This window comes from Myotis daubentonii, chromosome X (genome assembly GCF_963259705.1).
Source record: "Myotis daubentonii chromosome X, mMyoDau2.1, whole genome shotgun sequence".
NCBI classification, from domain to species: Eukaryota; Metazoa; Chordata; class Mammalia; order Chiroptera; family Vespertilionidae; genus Myotis; species Myotis daubentonii.
In genome coordinates, this window is record NC_081861.1 from 110,346,073 (window position 1) to 110,363,848 (window position 17,776).

Below are 17,776 nucleotides of genomic sequence, written 5' to 3' on the forward strand. Positions count from 1 at the left end.
CGCTGGCCCCAAAAGCTGTAGACTCTGTGGAGCGCAGACTTCCCCGCTCGCATTCCTCTCCCCAACCTGAATTGCAAACCGCACATTCAGGCGAAGTCTGACGAAGCAGGGCTCCACGTAGTCGCGCTGTCCCAGATCCGGTGTTTCCGGGTTAGGAGGCGATCTCTGGATGCCGGGTCTTTGGGTGTATACACTTCTAGTAACAGCCACTCAAGATGGCGCTGTCTCCGTGGCTGAGTGGGCACTCCAGGAGAGATTCCAGCTGCCATCTCCAACCGTCCCCTTTCTCTGGGAGTCCTCCGCCTTTCCAGGCTGCAAACTGTCTCCCAGCTGAATATCCTCTGCTTATTTGGGCTGAATGTTACCCGCTTCAGCTGCTCACCCTTATCTGCTCCGGGACAAGGTACAGGACAGGTCTGTCTATACCTCCATTTTTTCTCCTCTGGAGTCTTTTTTTATTCCATATAAATTTTTGGAGAGTTTTTTCTATGTCTGCAAAATATGTCATTGATATTTTAATGGGGACTGCATTGAATATATACATTGCTTTGGGTAGTATGGGCACTTTAATGATGTGGATACTATTAATCCATGAACACTGTATATTCTTCCATTTGTTTATGTCTTCCTCTATGTCTTTTTTAAATGTCCTGTAGTTTTCCAATATAGGTCTTTTACCTCCTTAGTTAAGGTTATTCCTATGTACCTTATTTTTTTGATGCAATGGTAAATGATATTTTTTTTTCATTTCTCTTTCTGTGAGTTCATTATTTATGTATAAAAATGGCATAGATTTCTGGATGTTAATTTTGTATCCTGCTACATTACCAAATTCATTTATTAAATCTAGTAGTTTTGGGTACAGTCTTTAGCACTTTCTATGTAGAGTATTATGCCATCTGGGAATAATGACATTTTTACTTCTTCTTTTCCAATTTGGACACCTTTTATTTCTTCTTCTTGTCTGATCACTATGGCTAGCACTTCCAATACAATATTGAGCAGGAGTGGTGAAAGTGGGCATCCCTGTCTTATTCCTGTCCTTATGGGATATGAGTTTAGTTTTTTGCCCATTGAGTATGATGTTATCTACAGGTTTGTCATATAAGGCTTTTATTATGTTGAGGTATGAACCCTTTATTCCCTCTTTGCTGAAAGTTTTTATCTGGCAACTATTTCTTACCATATATTTGAAAGGCCAGATATTCCTTTTGCTACACTCTATAAGGCAGAATGGTCAGAATGGAGAATCTTGAACTACATCCAACCAGTATGATGCACCCTCCAGGATTATAAAATTTAATGAGTGATTTAAAAACCACAACCAATTGAGAAATTATGTAAGTGGTAATGTGCTTTTCAACTGTAGTGTCAGTGGTATCATTATATCCAACTTGTTCCTGTAGCATGCCCTTGTCTATTTTCTATTGCTGGCCTTCCCTTGATGGCTGATGCCTGTTTTTCAAGACTAACTCTTTAGTTACCTTACCAATTTTTGAGCTATTCAATAACCTTCCAATGATTTACTTTAGCTTTGGGTTAGTTATGCTTTTTGGTCAATTTTAAAAAATAGGTTTATATGCATATATATCTGTAATACGTATGTAATATTTTCTTGTCTTTCCCAATTTATATAATTGCTATCATTTTGTACCTATTTCATTGCAATAACCTTCATTCAATATACTATTTCTAAAATCTATTTACATTGACAAATATACAGCAAATTAATTATTTTCAAAGACTTATAGTAGCCATTATATACATTTGCCATGATTTATTTACCTAAATGCTGCAATAAATAAGGACATGACAGTTGAATAATTCTGGGGCGCACCATTCATACAGTAAATGTGAATGGGTCCTTGTGGAGTTGAATAGAGCTCAGCCTATATAGCTATAGCTGGTGACCTTGGTAACATATGTCCTGTACTTTTACACATATTTTCCTGTACTTTTGTGGGTTTCTCTAGGTTAGATACCTAGAAATGCAATTTTTTGTCTTAGGATGTGCATTATGTTATTAGTTTCTATAGGTGCTGTCTTATTTTTCCATTGAGTAAATTGATTCATTAAATTTCCCTGATTTAGGGAGATGTCACAGCTTAGATACAAAGTTTCTACCAGGAACCATAAACTTTTTTATTTATTCAAAAAACGTATTCATACTAAAAAATACATTATACAGGTTTCTCGTTATCTGAAAGTATAGCGTTTCTATACAACCTTTCCTAAGCTGAAATGGTGTAAAGTGAAGAAGCGATTACCAATAATTGATATGGAAAAAATTTTGAGCATTCTCAGACTCCCAAAAAACCTACCAAATTATACAAAATACGCTTAATTAAGTCCTGTTTTATGCAAAGCATAATGCTCTTAGAAACTCTTAGGCATTTGTGTATGTTAGGGCATGTCTTGCTAGCAGATGCACAAAATAAATTGAGATGAATCACAAATGCTCATAGACACAGTTCAAAGCTATGGGGGTTTGATGCTGAGATGCTGTGTGAAGTTCCCAGGGAAGGCACTTGGTGGTGCTACACTCTCTGCTCTGGGTGCTTACAGCCTCTATAGCTCCTTTGCTGCAAAACAAGCTATAACAATGCTCCTTGCAAAACAAATGCTTAACACTATTTTTGCTTTTCAACCTTTTACGTTAAAGCAAAAATTCTTTTTGGATTTATTTCATTTAGTAAAAATAAGTACTAATGTAGGTCTTTCATAAAAGTGAAGATACATAATGTGGACTTTCAAAAAGTGAGGTATATCTGTATTCCACTTTTCTGTGATCATCTGTCCCCTTTTCCTTGAAAGTGGACTTAGCTCTCACCTCTAATGAAAATGATCCTCTAATTGGATTTGCATCCATTTTTATGAAGCCAAGAATTAGGAAATGATTCAGTGAAGCTCTAATTAAAAAACAATACTCACTGTCTAATTACCTTCCTATTTTCCCATTTTTAGTTGCTCTATAACTTGGATTACTACATAAATGTGTTCCTTTAGATAGAGGGGGCTTGAGGAATCCAAGAAGTCCCTATAGGGCCACATGTGTGGGAATGATGCCAGCTAGGTATAATTCCAGCCTGCCTCAACCTAAGTATCACTATATTTATGTTTATGTTTTCTTGTTTATATTTCTAATTTTTCAGCTAAAAAGTAATTGGAGTCCTTGTTACATGAATACATGGTGATTTTATAACCAAAACATACTACTACCAAGATTATTCATCTACTTCCAAGAAAATTGAGTTAAATTCCTGCTCCAGGATATCTGGCATGTCTTTTCTATTTTATTATTTATCTAGGGCATTAAGTAAATATCTATTTAATATTTCTGATAGTAAGAATAATAATATACTACTATTATTAAGAAGAGTAATAGCATTTACCATTTATTGAACAGTTACTGTTTGCCAGGAACTAGTCTAAATACATATATTGGCTCATTTTGTCCTCACCATAAGTCCTTGATACATTGTTTTCTCATTTTATACATGAGGAAAATTCATAGAAAACTCAAGTAGCTTGGCCAATATCACACAGTAAGTTAATAGTCATGGTTGAGAACATTAACAGAGGAAATCCATGCTTTGCAAGCCTTTAGTACTTAGATAACAACCAAAATATATTGTCTACTAATAATTTAGGAAAATATTCTAGTATCTAAGTATTTGCATGCAAACTTCTCATGTCCTAGTTATACCTGCAAATGTCTGAGATGAATGATTTTGGATATCAACATTTCCAGTTCAGATGATTAAGTAGTTATTGTGGTGACAGCCTGCAAAACAAAATTGCCAAAGCCAGAAAACTAATAATAGATTTCCAAGGAAGAATACTAGTAACTGTTATTCATCAAGATGAAAGTCAATTTTACAGGGCTTTGGCAAGGCTGGAAGTTTAAAATTATGAAGAAAGTAGTAGAAGAAACAAAGATATAGATGCTTAAATTAATCATCAACTGTAATATGTAATTGACCTAATTACCTGAGCACTTAATTTCTCATTACATGTACAGCTTTATCTGGAACTTTTACTCTAGATTGTCCGGCCTGATTACATAATTGTGTGTGTGTGTGTGTGTGTGTGTGTGTGTGTGCACGCACATGAGTGTGTGTGAAAGGTGCAGTTAATAAAGTTTATCAGGGGATGCTGAAGAAAATAATGATAATAGTAAGGTGTTTTTAAATTGGCATACATTGAAATTTGAAATAGAGATTAATAATCACATTTTATCATTATACACATATAAAACTATCATAAATTTCTTTTTGGAATGTTTCTTCAAGATATTTATTCTTCTAAGAGAAAGGATATCCTTAATTTACATATCTTTAAAAATATGAAGAAGTCACCGACTGGTGTTGCTCAGTGGTTGAGCATCAACCCATGAACCAGGAGGTTACAGTTCAATTCCCGGTTAGGGCTCATGCCCAGGTTTTGGGCTCAATCCCCTCTAGGGGGCATGCAGGAGGCAGGTGATCAATATTTCTCTCTCATTGATGTTTTTCTTTATATATCCCTCTCCCTTTCTCTCTCTCAAGGATCAATAATAATATATTTTTTAAATATATGAAGAACCTTAGATGTTTTGAATTTATAATCAACAAAAAAGCCAATTATAATCTTCTTTAAAACTAACATTCATGCATTATATTGAAGCATATGAAATAAACCTACCAAAATCAATAGATGACATTTGTACAGGTAAATTAAAAAGATTTATACAAAGGAAAAAAATTCATTTTCTCTCCCTTCCAAATTATGATAAAACTTTTAAATATAAAAATAAGTGTTGAACTATAAATTTATAGTGTTTTAATTTGCTATATAATCACAGTTTTCATATTTACAAAGTTTAACAAAGAACTCTCAAGCACTGGTAAATCTCCACTTTGGGTGGCATGGTGCCACTTAAAGAGCCTTCTCATTACTGCAGGGTATGGAAGAATAAGAATACAGTGCCCAGCATACAAGAAATGTTAAAAAGGGTCTTCTTCAAGTTGGAAGGGTGTTGGGAGATGATTGAAAAAGGTGAAAGGGTTAAGAAGTACAAATTGGTAGTTACAGAATAGTCCCAGAGTTATGAAGCACAGCATAGGGAATATAGTCAACAATATTGTAATAACTATGTATGAGGTCAGGTGGGTACTAGCTTTATCTGGGTAATAACCTAGTAAGTTATATAATGTCCAATCACTAGGTTGTACACCTGAAACTAATTTAATATTGTACTGGTATGTTAACTATAATTGAAAAATTAAAAAATATTTAAAGTAATACAATAAAATGAAGTTCAAGTTATTGTTAAATAAACATTTCTAAAATTTTCAAATAAAAGGTATTATACACCATATGTAAAATATTAATAAGAGAAGCCAGTTTTTCACATTCTATTTTCTTTAAACATCTTTTTCTAACTTTTCAAGTAAATTTATTTATTCAGTCAAGTTTACAGAAACCACACAGGAAGTACAAAATAAATCTAAATTTATTCAAATTATTCAAATTATGCGCACATTTCATAAAATTTAATTTTGAGAAAATTTTAAAAATACCCACAATGCATAATATTTTATATTTCATATCAAATATGAATTGATAATATTTTAGAGTTTTTATCAATATGGTGATATATAGCTTTTAGAAATTTCTTTCTGAAGACTATGGAAATAGAAATATTTATTGTTTATGAGATCAAATTAAATAATAACACACTTTATATGATAAGCATCTGTGTAAAACAGCATAAAGGGCAAAGCTTTTTAAAAATATTTATAGGGTTTAGAATTATATGTTGCCCTACAGTTTAGCTAATCAAGTCCATTATCTTTTTAATTTAAATTTTATCTACATTCAATATTATTTTGTATTAGTTTCAGATATTCCGCAAAGTGTTCCCTCCTCGTATTTCCAGTAGCCACCTGGCACCATATATAATTATTATAATATCAACTCCATTCATTTTATAGATGAAAATAAGGACATTCATTTTAGTAAGAAGAATAAAATTTTCCAGAGCAGTCTTATATGTTGTGAAAAATAAACAAGAAAATATTAAAGCATTTTTACATTTCTCAAATAATTACATACAATATTATAAATTTTCCTAGTTAAAAGTATTTTAAAGTTCTAGGTACTAACATCTCTTTAAAAAATAAAGACAATGGAAATCTTTGATGATACTGCAACTTGTTTAAAAAAATAGAAAGCATAGAACTCAGGAAATAATGATTGGCGTCAGAATGTTTAATGTCAGGTCTGTGGGCAACACAACGGAAAACATTTTTTAGGAGTTTCCTTGCTGAGAGAAAGGTGTTTGTTTTGTGTTCTTTTTTTTGTTTTTTTGTTTTTTTTTTAGAGGTAAAATGCAAATATTTGTCATAAGCAGTTAAGGGGGCACAAAAGAGGAAGTGAATGAATTAGGGAGTTCTCTGAAATATTCTGTTCCTGGAATGTAAGGAAAAAAACATTTTTACTGGAACAATATTCAAAGTAAAACTTTATACTTTAGTACAAGTCATGTCTCTATACAATAGACTATAATTGTCAAATATTTTGTCATAGGCTAACTATGTTTAAGGAAGAAGAATTTTGTTTTCTATTTCATTGATTTTTTTATCATCACATATATAATTTTAATTTTAAATTCCTGAGGCAACTTACAAGTAAAATAAATCAATATTCTTGAATTGCCTATCATTTGGAGAATGTTTATTTAAAAAAGTTTTATAAACAATGGAATATAATTTCAATCAGATACACAATAAAATGTTCTTTATAATGATCTTTAAAAACAAAGAAGAGTAAATATACTTTGAGTTAGTACTATGAATGTTTTGGTAGAAAAAAAAATTGTAACATGTTTGCTTGATTACTGACATGCTAATCTGCAATAAGAATATAAGTATCAAATCAAATCAAGGATGTGTTTTGTTTTGTTTTTACTCTGCTGAGCACATTCAATTTAACTATATATTAAGGAAATTAAGAAATGCATTTAGCCATCTGTTACTGAAGTATAAATATTACTATAGCTAAAACTGACAGCACATGATCACTCCAGCAGGTAGCAATTAAATGTAACTTTTTACTTTTAAATATATAAATAAAACAATAAGAACTGTCAAATTTACATAAGCCTATTACAAACAGAGAGTTTACAGCCTTAACTATAATTTAGTAGACTTTTTTTGGGCAATGTAAAAATATTCAGTGACCAAACCACAGTTTCAGAAAGTAATTAAAAGATTTTCATGAGTAAATTAGGTTATCGAAGACCTACATTCTATTCTTACCTTTGCTTCCTCCCCAGGAACCCTAACTGAGTTTAAGAATAATTTCATAGCTAGTTGTTGTCATATAACACCAAAGAGCTTCTCTAATTATGTATACATTAGATATGACCTGAGAATTTTGTGTGGTTGTGAAACCTGGTTTTAAAAAATATAATAATACTAATAAAAATCTAAATAGAAGAAATTTTGTTTCATGTAGAATTATTCTCAGACTCCTTTCTGTGTATTTTTTGTATCCTGAGTAGTAATAGTACATGCAGAAAATAGTAAAATCAATTAAAGAAAGTTAATGAAGCTGTGATAGTGCACACCATACTTGAAAATTTACAGTTGAAGCACATCTTTCAAGTATTATAACAAGACTCATTGTGGGTTTTTCTTATGTCAAGGAACATTTTTAAGGAACAGGTTCACTCTCTTATTTATGCTACACTAATTATTGGCTGAGTATTCATGTTAAAAACAAATGACATATAAAAGTAATCATCATATTCTCCAATTGATCCACATCTGTGGCTACAGAATGTCAGTGCCTTAGAGGGTATGTGTGCCAATTTTATATGTCAACTTGGCTAAGCTATGTTGCCCAGTGATTTAATAAAACACTAATTTAGGTATTTCTGTGAAAGTATTTTGTAGACGTGGTATCTTTTAAAGCCCTTCAGTGACTATAATGGGTAGCCAGGACTGAGTACCTTTGCTCTAGGGAAGCGGTTCTCAACCTGTGGGTCGCGACCCCTTTGGCGGTCGAACGACCCTTTCACAGGGGTTGCCTAAGACCATCCTGCATATCAGATATTTACATCACGATTCATAATAGTAGCAACATTACAGTTATGAAGTAGCAACGAAAATAATTTTATGGTTGGGTCACAACATGAGGAACTAGTTTTAGTTGGGGTAATGATACATTTTGCTTTATTACAGAAAAATTAGGTAAAATGGAAAATTTTTAACTTACATTAAGTTAAATTTTAATTGAATTTATTGGGGTGACATTGGTTAATAAAATTATACAAGTTTCAGGTATATCACTATATAATACATCATCTGTGTATTGTACTGTGTGTTTACCACTAAGTTTTGCAGAGTGGCTTGATCTTATCGGTAAAGAGAAGCATTTGCTAAAAGTGAAAAGCAGTGGTGAGTTTGGTGGCTCTAAGAGTGGAAAATACTTGAACATCTGCTTTGTTAAATGTGAAAGGGGGTCAACACTGATAAATACAATGATTGCCAAGCAACAGGGATGATTTGGCTGAGGTTATATAACAGGAAATTGCAGTGGATCCAATTAGCATAGTTTCATAAATTTGTGCAGCAAGGTTTCACTGTTCAGAAATGGGAGCTAATAAAGTAGTGGGAGTTCATCGAGGGTTGAGAAATTGCATTTCATGGACAATAATAAATCATCAGGAGGATACTAACAAGAGAATAACTGAAATAATTGGCTATGTTCATGTGAATCAGATAAATCAGATGGCAGGCGTTCAATCTAGATAATTGTGAGGTAGCTATATATTTCATCAAAAGGTGAGGCAATTAAACTTTAGTGGGAGTGGGGAAATTTAGATATTAGTTTGGGGTGCAAAGAAAGACCATCAGAACTTTGGATTTTAAAGAGTATATCTCAGTAATAAAACAGTAGAAAGTAGGGCCTGTTGGTGGGTGGCCAAAGTGAAGTAGAGCTGACAGTCACTAAAGATAAGAAACTTAACAAATCATGATATACAGTGTCTACTCACTGGTGTGTACACCTGAAATTAATATAATATTGTATGCCAATTGCAATAGAAAAATAAAAATGATTTAAAAAAAAATCTCAGAAAAACAAATCATGATATCTTGAAAAGTCCTAATTTTTACTGGAAAAAAAAAAACTTACAAAGCTTTAAAATTCTGGTATGGGTTTTGTCTATGCCTTTAACTATAAAAATTTTTTCTCTGGAAAGGTAGGGTTTTCCGCAAATATTAAGATAGAGATATTATGTATGGTAATTAAAATTCAAACATCTGCTTTTTAAAAATACATAACATTCCCAATGCTATATATCTTTTTAAATTTTTTGTTCATTTTTAAAATTTTCTCTTTACTGTTGAAAGTAGTATAGATGTCTCCTTTCCCCCCACTTGATGCCCTCCACCCCATTCCTGCCCCTCCAATGTGATATATCTTTACTTTAAGTTAATAACTATTGTAATCTTATAGAAAATATCCCCTGCTCTCCCAAAATGTAGGATGCTGGTAAAACAGATAAAATCAACAATAATATAATAGGTTTTGCTCATAAATTTTGTGCTAACAATTTTATGACCCTCAAAACATTTTATATTGTAGACTATTTAGCAGCTCCTTCACTCTTTCCTTTATAAGATAAAATTCAACCCTTGTTTTGTATGTAATGTACATCTTCACATCAAGATTTTCAGTCATAACATGATTTTCTGATATATTTTACATGAGTTCCAAAATCGATTACTCATATAAGTTTCTGGAATGTGGAACTAACTTGCTTTAACCTAAGATTACTTACTATTTCCAAATTAGGGACAGTGCAAATTTTGAGATAAAGAATACAAATTTATTTAAAACAAATAAATATCTACAAATACATAGAGAAAATATAATCTGAAAGCCTGATAATCAGTTCTGAAATTTCCCAACCCCACACATATGTTCCTTTTATTTTTTATAAAAAATATATTTTATTGATTTTTTAGAGAGAGAAAAAAGGAGAGAGATAGATAAATAGAAACATCACCCATCAGCTGCCTCTTGCATGCTCCTCATAGGGGATCGAGCCCACATCCCTGGCATGTGGCCAAGTGTGTTCATTCTTTTTTATGTCTCTTACTTTTTAAAAAATCTTTATTGTTTAACGTATTACATATAAAAGGTGTCCCAAAATTCACGCAAGATTTGAAGTTTACGCCATTTGTGCCATAAAGTGTTGCCAATGATAAAAAAAAGATAGTGTGACAGCTGACAGTTCAGGGTTATTAAAAATGGAGCGCTACCTGAAAGAACAATGCGTTTTCATTGTTGAGCAATATTTTAAAAATAATGAAGGTTTGGCAGCTACAGTTCGTAATTTTCGTGCAAAATATGGCCGGAATAGTGATTTAACTTCAACTGTGAAGAGATTAATTAAAAAATTTAGGGAGACTGGATCAATTAGTGATCTTAAAACACTCTGGCCGTCCTTCAACAAGTCGTTCAACACAAAACATCAAAGCAGTTCGTGAGAGTGTTGCTGAGCGTCCAGGGACATCAATTCGGCACCGTGGTCAAGAATTGGACATTTCGAGACGCTCTCTACAGCGTATTCTCATGAAAGATTTGCATCTTCATGCTTAGGAAGTTCAATTGACTCAAGAACTGAAGCCTACTGACCACGCACAGCGAATAGCGTTCGTTGAATGGATTATGGAACAACAACAAGTGCATGCTGATTTTTCGAACAAAATCATCTTCAGCGATGAGGCTCATTTTCACCTTGATGGCTTGGTTAATCAACAAAATTGTCGCATTTGGGGTTCAGAAAATCCACGAGTGATTGTTGAGAAACAAATGCATCCACAACGTGTTACTGTTTGGTGCGGATTTGGGGCTGGACCATTCTTCTTCGAAAATGCGGCTGCTCAGGCAATAACAGTTAATGGTGCTTGCAATCACGACATGATAATCCAGTTTTTTGTGCCTAAATTACCTGATATGCTATTCTATACATAACAGTATACTGTATACTTTATGAATCAATAAACAATTTATAATTTTTAATTATAAACCTGTGTTTTCTGTCAAAATTACTTGTTGCGTGAATTTTGGGACATGCTTTAGTATTACATATGTCTACTTTTTCCCCCCATTGACCTCTCCCTAGCCAGCTCCAGCCCCTTGCACATGCCCTCACCCCCCTGGTGTCTGTGTCATTGGTTATGTTTATGTGCATGCATACAAGTCCTTTTGTTGATCTCTTACCCCACCCCCTGCCTTCCCACTGAAGTTTGACAGTCTGTTCAATGCTTCCCTGTCTCTGGATCTATTTATGTTCATTTGTTTATGTTGTTCATTATATCCCACAAATGAGTGATATTTATCATTCTCCAGCTGGCTATTTTGCTTAGCATAATGCTCTCCATGTCCATTTGTGCTGTTGTGAATGGTAAGAGTTATTTCTTTTTTAGAGCAGCATACTATTCTATTCTGTAGATGTACCACTGGTTTTTAATTCACTCATCTGCTGACGGGTACTTAGGCTGTTTCCAAATCTTAGCTATTATAGATTGTGCTGTTATGAACATAGGGATGCATATGTCCTTTCTGATTGGAGTTTTTGATTTATTGGGATATATTCCTAGAAGATGAATTATTAGGTCAAGTGGGGGTTCCATTTTTAATTTTTTGAGGAGATTCCATACTGTTTTGCACAGTGGCTTCATCAGTCTGCATTCGCATCAGTAGTGCATGAGGGTACCTTTTTCTCCACATCCTCACCAGCATTTGTGCTTTGTGGATTTGTTGATGATAGCCATTCTGATAAGTGTAAGATGGTACTTCATTGTCCTTTTGATTTGCATCTCTCAATGATTAGTGACTGAGCATGTTTTCATATGTCTTTTAGCCTTATTTATGTCTTCTTTCAAAAAGTGTCTATTTAACTGCTTTGCCTATTTTTTTATCAGATTGTTTATCTTCCTTTTGTTAAGATGTATGAGTTCCCTACAAATTTTGGAGGTTAAATCTTATCGAATATAATATTGGCAAATATGTTCTCCCATACAGTGGGCTTTCTTATTGTTTTGTTGATGGTTTGTTTTACTGTGCAGAAGCTTTTTATTTTAAAGTAGTCCCATTTTTTTATTTTCTTCTTAGTTTCCATTGCTCTATAGGCTGTAATGGTAAAGATATTTCTATGACATGTGTCTGATATTTTGCAACCTTCTAGGATTGTTATGGTTTCCCATTGTATGTTTAAGTACTTTATCCATTCTGAGTTTATTTTTGTGTATGGTGTAAGTTGATGGTCTAGTTTAATTTTTTTTTTTTGCATGTATCTTCCAATTTTCCCAGCAACATTTACTGAAGAGACTCTCTTGACTATATTGTATGCTCTTGCCTTCTTTGTCAAATATCAATTGAGCATAATGGCTTGGGTCTATTTATGGGTTCTCTATTCTGTTCCATTGGTTTATAGGTCTGCTCTTGTGCTAGTACCAGGTAGTTTTGAGAACAGTGGCTTTGTAATACATCTTGATATCTGGTATTGTGATCCCTCCGACTTTGTTCTTCTTTCTCAAGATTACTGTGTCTATTTGGGGTTATTTTTTTATTCCATACTAGAGGCCTAGTGCATGAAATTCATGCAGGGGAGGGGTATCCCTCAACCTGGCCTGCACCCTCTCCTATCCAGGACCCCTGCAGGATCATGCCTAAACCAGCAATCAGACATCCCTTTCACAATCCAAGACCACTGGCTCCTAACCACTCACCTGCCTGCCTTCCTAATGCCTCCAACTGCCCTCCCCTGCAGGCCTGGTCACCCCTGACTGCCCTCCCCTGAAGGCCTGGTTGCCCCTGACTACCCCCTACTGCAGGCCTGGTGACCCCCACCTGCCCTCCCCTGCAGGCCAGTTCACCCCAACTGCCATCCCCTGCCAACCTGATCTCACCCCCAACTGCCCTCCCCTGGTGGCCTGGTCTTCCCCAACTTCCCTCCCCTGCTGGCCTGATCACCCCCAACTTCCCTCCCCTGCAGGCCTGATCGCCCCTAACCCCCTGAAAGCCTGATCTTACCCCTAACTGCCTCTGCCTAGGCCCCCACCCCATGGCTTTGTTTGGAAGGAAGTCGGATGTCCAGAAGATGGCTGGTTGACCTGGTCTAATTAGCATATTACCCTTTTATTGGTATAGATGAATTTTTGAAGAGTTTTTTCTAGGTCTATGTAATATGCCATTGGTATTTTAATGGGGATTGATTTTTTGGGGTAGTATGGACATTTTAATGATGTTGATTCTACCAATCCATGAACAAGGTATATTCTTCCATTTGTTTATGTCTTCCACTATGTCATTTTTCAATGTCCTGTCATTTTTTCAGTACAGGTCTTTTACCTCAGTTAAGTTTATTCATAGGTATCTTATTTTTTTGGTGCAATGGTAGATGGTATTGTTTTTTCTTTGTTTGTTTGTTTGTTTTTTAGTTTCTCTTTCTGTGAGTTCATTACTGGTGTATAAAAAGCCATAGATTTCTGGGTATTAATTTTGTATCCTGCTATATTGCCAAATTCATGTATTAAATCTAGTAGCTTTTTTGATGGAGTCTTTAGGTTTTTCTATGTACAATACCATGTCAAATGTGAATAATGACAGTTTTACTTCTTTTCCAATATGGATGCCTTTTATTTCTTACTTTTGTCTGATTGCTATGGCTAGCACTTCCAGAACTATGTTGAACAGGAGTGGTGAGAGTGGGTATCCCTGTCTTGTTCCTGTTCTTACGTGAAATGGTTTTAGTTTATGTCCATTGAGTATGATGCTGGCTGGGGGGTTGTCAAATAAGGCTTTTATTTATGTTGAGGTATGATCCCTCTATTCCCACTTTGCTGAGGGTTTTTATCAATAAAGGATGTTGGATTTTGTGAGGTGCGTGTCTTGTCAATGGCATATATATGGGTCATGTTCTCTTATCCATTCAGACACTCTATGTCTTTTAATTGGAGCATTTAGTCCATTTAAATTTAAGGTTATTATTGATGGGTTCTTGTTTGTAGCCATTTCTATTCTTTATGCCTGTGTTCCTTCTTTCCTTTCTATTTCTTCTTTTTACAAAGGTTCCTTTAGCATTTCTTACATTGCTGGCTTGGCAGTGATAAACTCCCTTAGCCTTTTTTTTGTCTGTGAAGCTCCTGATTTCAGGTTCAATTTTGAATGATAGCCTTGCTGGATAGAGTATTCTTGTATCCATTCCTTAGCTTTGCATCACTTTGTATACTGCATGCCATTCCCTGCTGGGCTGATGTGTTTCTGTTGATAAATCGTTTGATAATCTAATGGGAAATCCTTTGTAGGTAATTCTCTGTCTCTCTTTTGCAGCCTTTAAAATTCTCTTCCTTGTTAACGTTTGCCATTGTAATTATGATGTGTCTTGAAGTGGGTCTTCTTGGGTTCATCTTGTTTTGGACTCTCTGTGCTTGTGTTCCTTTTTTCTTCCCCAAATCATTATAACAACAGAAGTTTTCTGTCATTATTTCTTCAAATAGGTTTTCTAGTCCTCGCTGCTCTTTTTGTCCTTCTAACACCCTTATTATATGTATTTTACTTCATTTCATGTTGTCCTAAATCTCCCTTTGGCTCTCCTCCTGCTTTGTATTTATTTTCCAATAGCTTTTCAGATTGTATGTGTGTTTTCCCGCTACCTTCTAACTCACTAATTCTGTCATCTGCTTCTCCCAGTTTATTTTGAACACTTTTGTGTTTATATTGTACCTATGTCATTTTTTATTTCTCTTGATTCTTAAATAAGTTGTTGATTTTCTCATCCATCCCATTTATGAACTGTATGTCCCTTACTCTGAATATTTTTCCTGTCATATTGCTTGGCTCTATTTCATTTAGTTACCTTTCTGGTGATTCCTCCCTTTTGATCCTTCAGGGAATTTTTTTCTCTTTTTCTCCCCACTTTTGCTATGTCTTTCTTACCCTGGGCACTCTGCTTGGGGTTTGAGAGGTTGAAGACCATATCAGGGCAATGGTACAGAAATTGTTAGCCAAGAGGCTGGGTCTGCCTTAAGTCTCATGCTTCTATTGTCTCTGCTCTGATTTGTATTCCCTTCTCCCACTGATCTTGTTCCTCAGTTGTCTGTTTCAGACACTCAGAGAGTGGGAGCATGTACACTGTTCCTCTTATGTGTGACTCCCTGTGAGTACCCAGAGCCCTCTGGTATGCAGTTCATTGTGTGGCCCAGAACCTGTGGCAGGGTGGCACTGTATGTCCCTCTGGCAGCACACTTGTGGTGCAGTCCTGTGGCCCCTGGCTGAGCACACTGGCTTGCTCTGGGTCAAGCTGGAAGCACTTTCCTATGGCCCTGAATAAGGCAGGTGCTGGGTTTCTTTGGGTAGCCCCTACAGGACTGTCCCAGGGGGTCAAAGAGAAGTGGGTGCAGGTTGCTCTGGATTACATAGTTGCCTCTTTCTTGTAGCCTAGAGTGAGATGCATGCTGGGTTGCTCCAGTTTGCCCCTCCTCAGTGTGGAGTTGGGGCAGGTTGCCCAGGGTCACTCAATCCAAGCTCTCTTGTGGCCTGAGTTGGGCATGAATGCTGGGTTACTCCAGGTTTCCCAAGCAGCAAGACCCTGGGATCAAGGTGGAGTGGGTGTGGGTTGCTCTGGGCCACACAGTCTGCACTCTCCTGTCACCTGGAGTGAGGTATGTATTGGGTTTCTCTCGATGGCACTGGCAGGACTGTCCCAGAGGCCAGGGTGGAAGGAGCATGGGTTTCTCTAGGTCAAACAGTCAGAGCTCCCCTGTAGCATGCTCTGGGTTGCTCCAGATCACCCCGGCAGCAGGTCCTGGTGCTGGGGGTGGAGTGGATGCCAGGTGGCTTTGGTCAGGCCAGCAGCATGATTCTGGGGCCTGGGGTTGAGGTGGGGCATAGGTTTCCCTGGATTAATCTCACTTCAGAATTTGGAGCGAGGTTTTAAGACACTGGGTCCCAGTGGGCTTGTGAAGAGGCCTGGTGCAGGAGCTCACTCTGGTTGTGCATACTTCCTGTAGACATCTGGGAGCCTTCTAGGAGGTACTGCACCACTTACTTCCGGGGCACGGTGGTGGTGCCAAGCAGGTTATGGATGGCAAATGGCATTCTCTAGGCCTCCTCTGCCCTTCCTTATTGAAAATTGTCTTCTTAGTTATGTATAATTTGTTAATCCAGGGTGCATGTTCTCCAATTTAGTTGCTTTTATGGCCTGGACCTAGGAGGAGGTACATGACACTGATGCCTATCTGGCCACCATTCTTCTCTCTGGAAGTATATTCATACTTATAAAAAATATTTTAAAGGAAAAATGGTGGTCGAGTAGGTGGACATGTCCTGCACCTTCTCACAAAACATGTAGAAGGAACAACTAAATAGAATAACATCCACCCAGAATTGCTGAATTGAACACAGCTGGTGAGACAATGCATGGCCGGGAAGGAGATAGGATGCCTGGAGAATTGTAAGATCAGATCAGGGATCTGGGCTGGATAAAGAGATGCATGACCAGTGGGATGAGAGAGTCAGAAGGAACCTGCACTACACCAAGTCCACATCCCTTGGGGACATGCATAACACTCAACTGTGGAAGGAAGGTCCACAGGACTGCCGGCAACTGGGGAATCTAGATCTAATTCCACAGCCATGTGAGGATGCACCCAGTCATGTGGTTCTAGGGGGGAGAGAAACTCACAGTGGCTAGGTTATTTTGCCTTTGTATTTTACTTGTTATTACTTACTAAACCCATTTTCATAGGACCTCTCAATTACAAACACTCATCGAGTCTCTGGTGCCGATGGAAGTACAGTTTTGTGGAGGCCAGGGAGAGGTTGTGGAGAGCAGCAGGACAGGGAGAGGTGGCCAGGTATCCAGCACTGATACATTTCAAACTCCCCAAACCTAAGCAGCCATTTTTCTCCTGAAAAGCTAGCCCCTCCCATCAGCAGCAGGGCAACTAGTGCAGCCACACCCAGCTTTGAGCTTTTCAGAGGAAACAAAGTCTCTGAATAGCACCAGGGAGCCCTCAGGGACTGGGTTAAGGGACTTTTGTAGAGAAACAAATACAGCAACACCCCCACCTAAAGCCCAGCTCAGAAATTGGTGTTTGAGTAATTAAGACTGACAGTAGGCAGACAAACAAAGCAGGCAGATTGGTCCCTCCTGCTTGCAACCAAGGCTATAGAGACAGACACAGAGGAGCAGTAGATCACGGGGAAGTTAAACATGGTGCTGACTACATAACAGGAAACTGAGAAATGGCATACAGAACAGTAGAGTGTGGTCTTAAACCAGCACCATGGGACATTCAAACTTGGCTGAAGTGAATGACATGTCACTTTTTATATTTTATATTATTTTATTTAAAAACAATTTTTTCTTTTTATTATTTTATTTATTTGTATTATTTTTCTTCATTCTATTTTTATTTTTATAATTTTTTATTTTGTTTTTATTTTTTCCAACCTTTTCTTCCTCATGTCTCCCTTTTTTATCCTGTTACTCTTCTCCCATCCCTACTTTAGTTTTTCTCTCTCCTTTCCTTTACCCCTTGTTAAAAATTGATCTTCATTATATGCTTTATTGACGTGTTTTTATGATTGTAGTCGCTATTGGCTTACTCATATATCTAATTTCCTCTCCCTTGTGCCAAGTCCATGCCCCTTTCCATCTTCTCTTTCTTCACTAGCCAATTTTTTAATGCTTTTCCCCACCCCCTCTACT

The 17,776-nt window shown here is 36.3% G+C and overlaps 1 pseudogene; it reads right to left on the reverse strand.

The window, feature by feature from the left end:
• The window catches only part of LOC132223610 (T-complex protein 1 subunit delta-like), a 30,452-nt pseudogene extending 19,664 nt beyond the window's left edge, over positions 1–10,788 (reverse strand).
• Positions 10,789–17,776: the final 6,988 nt, after the last annotated feature.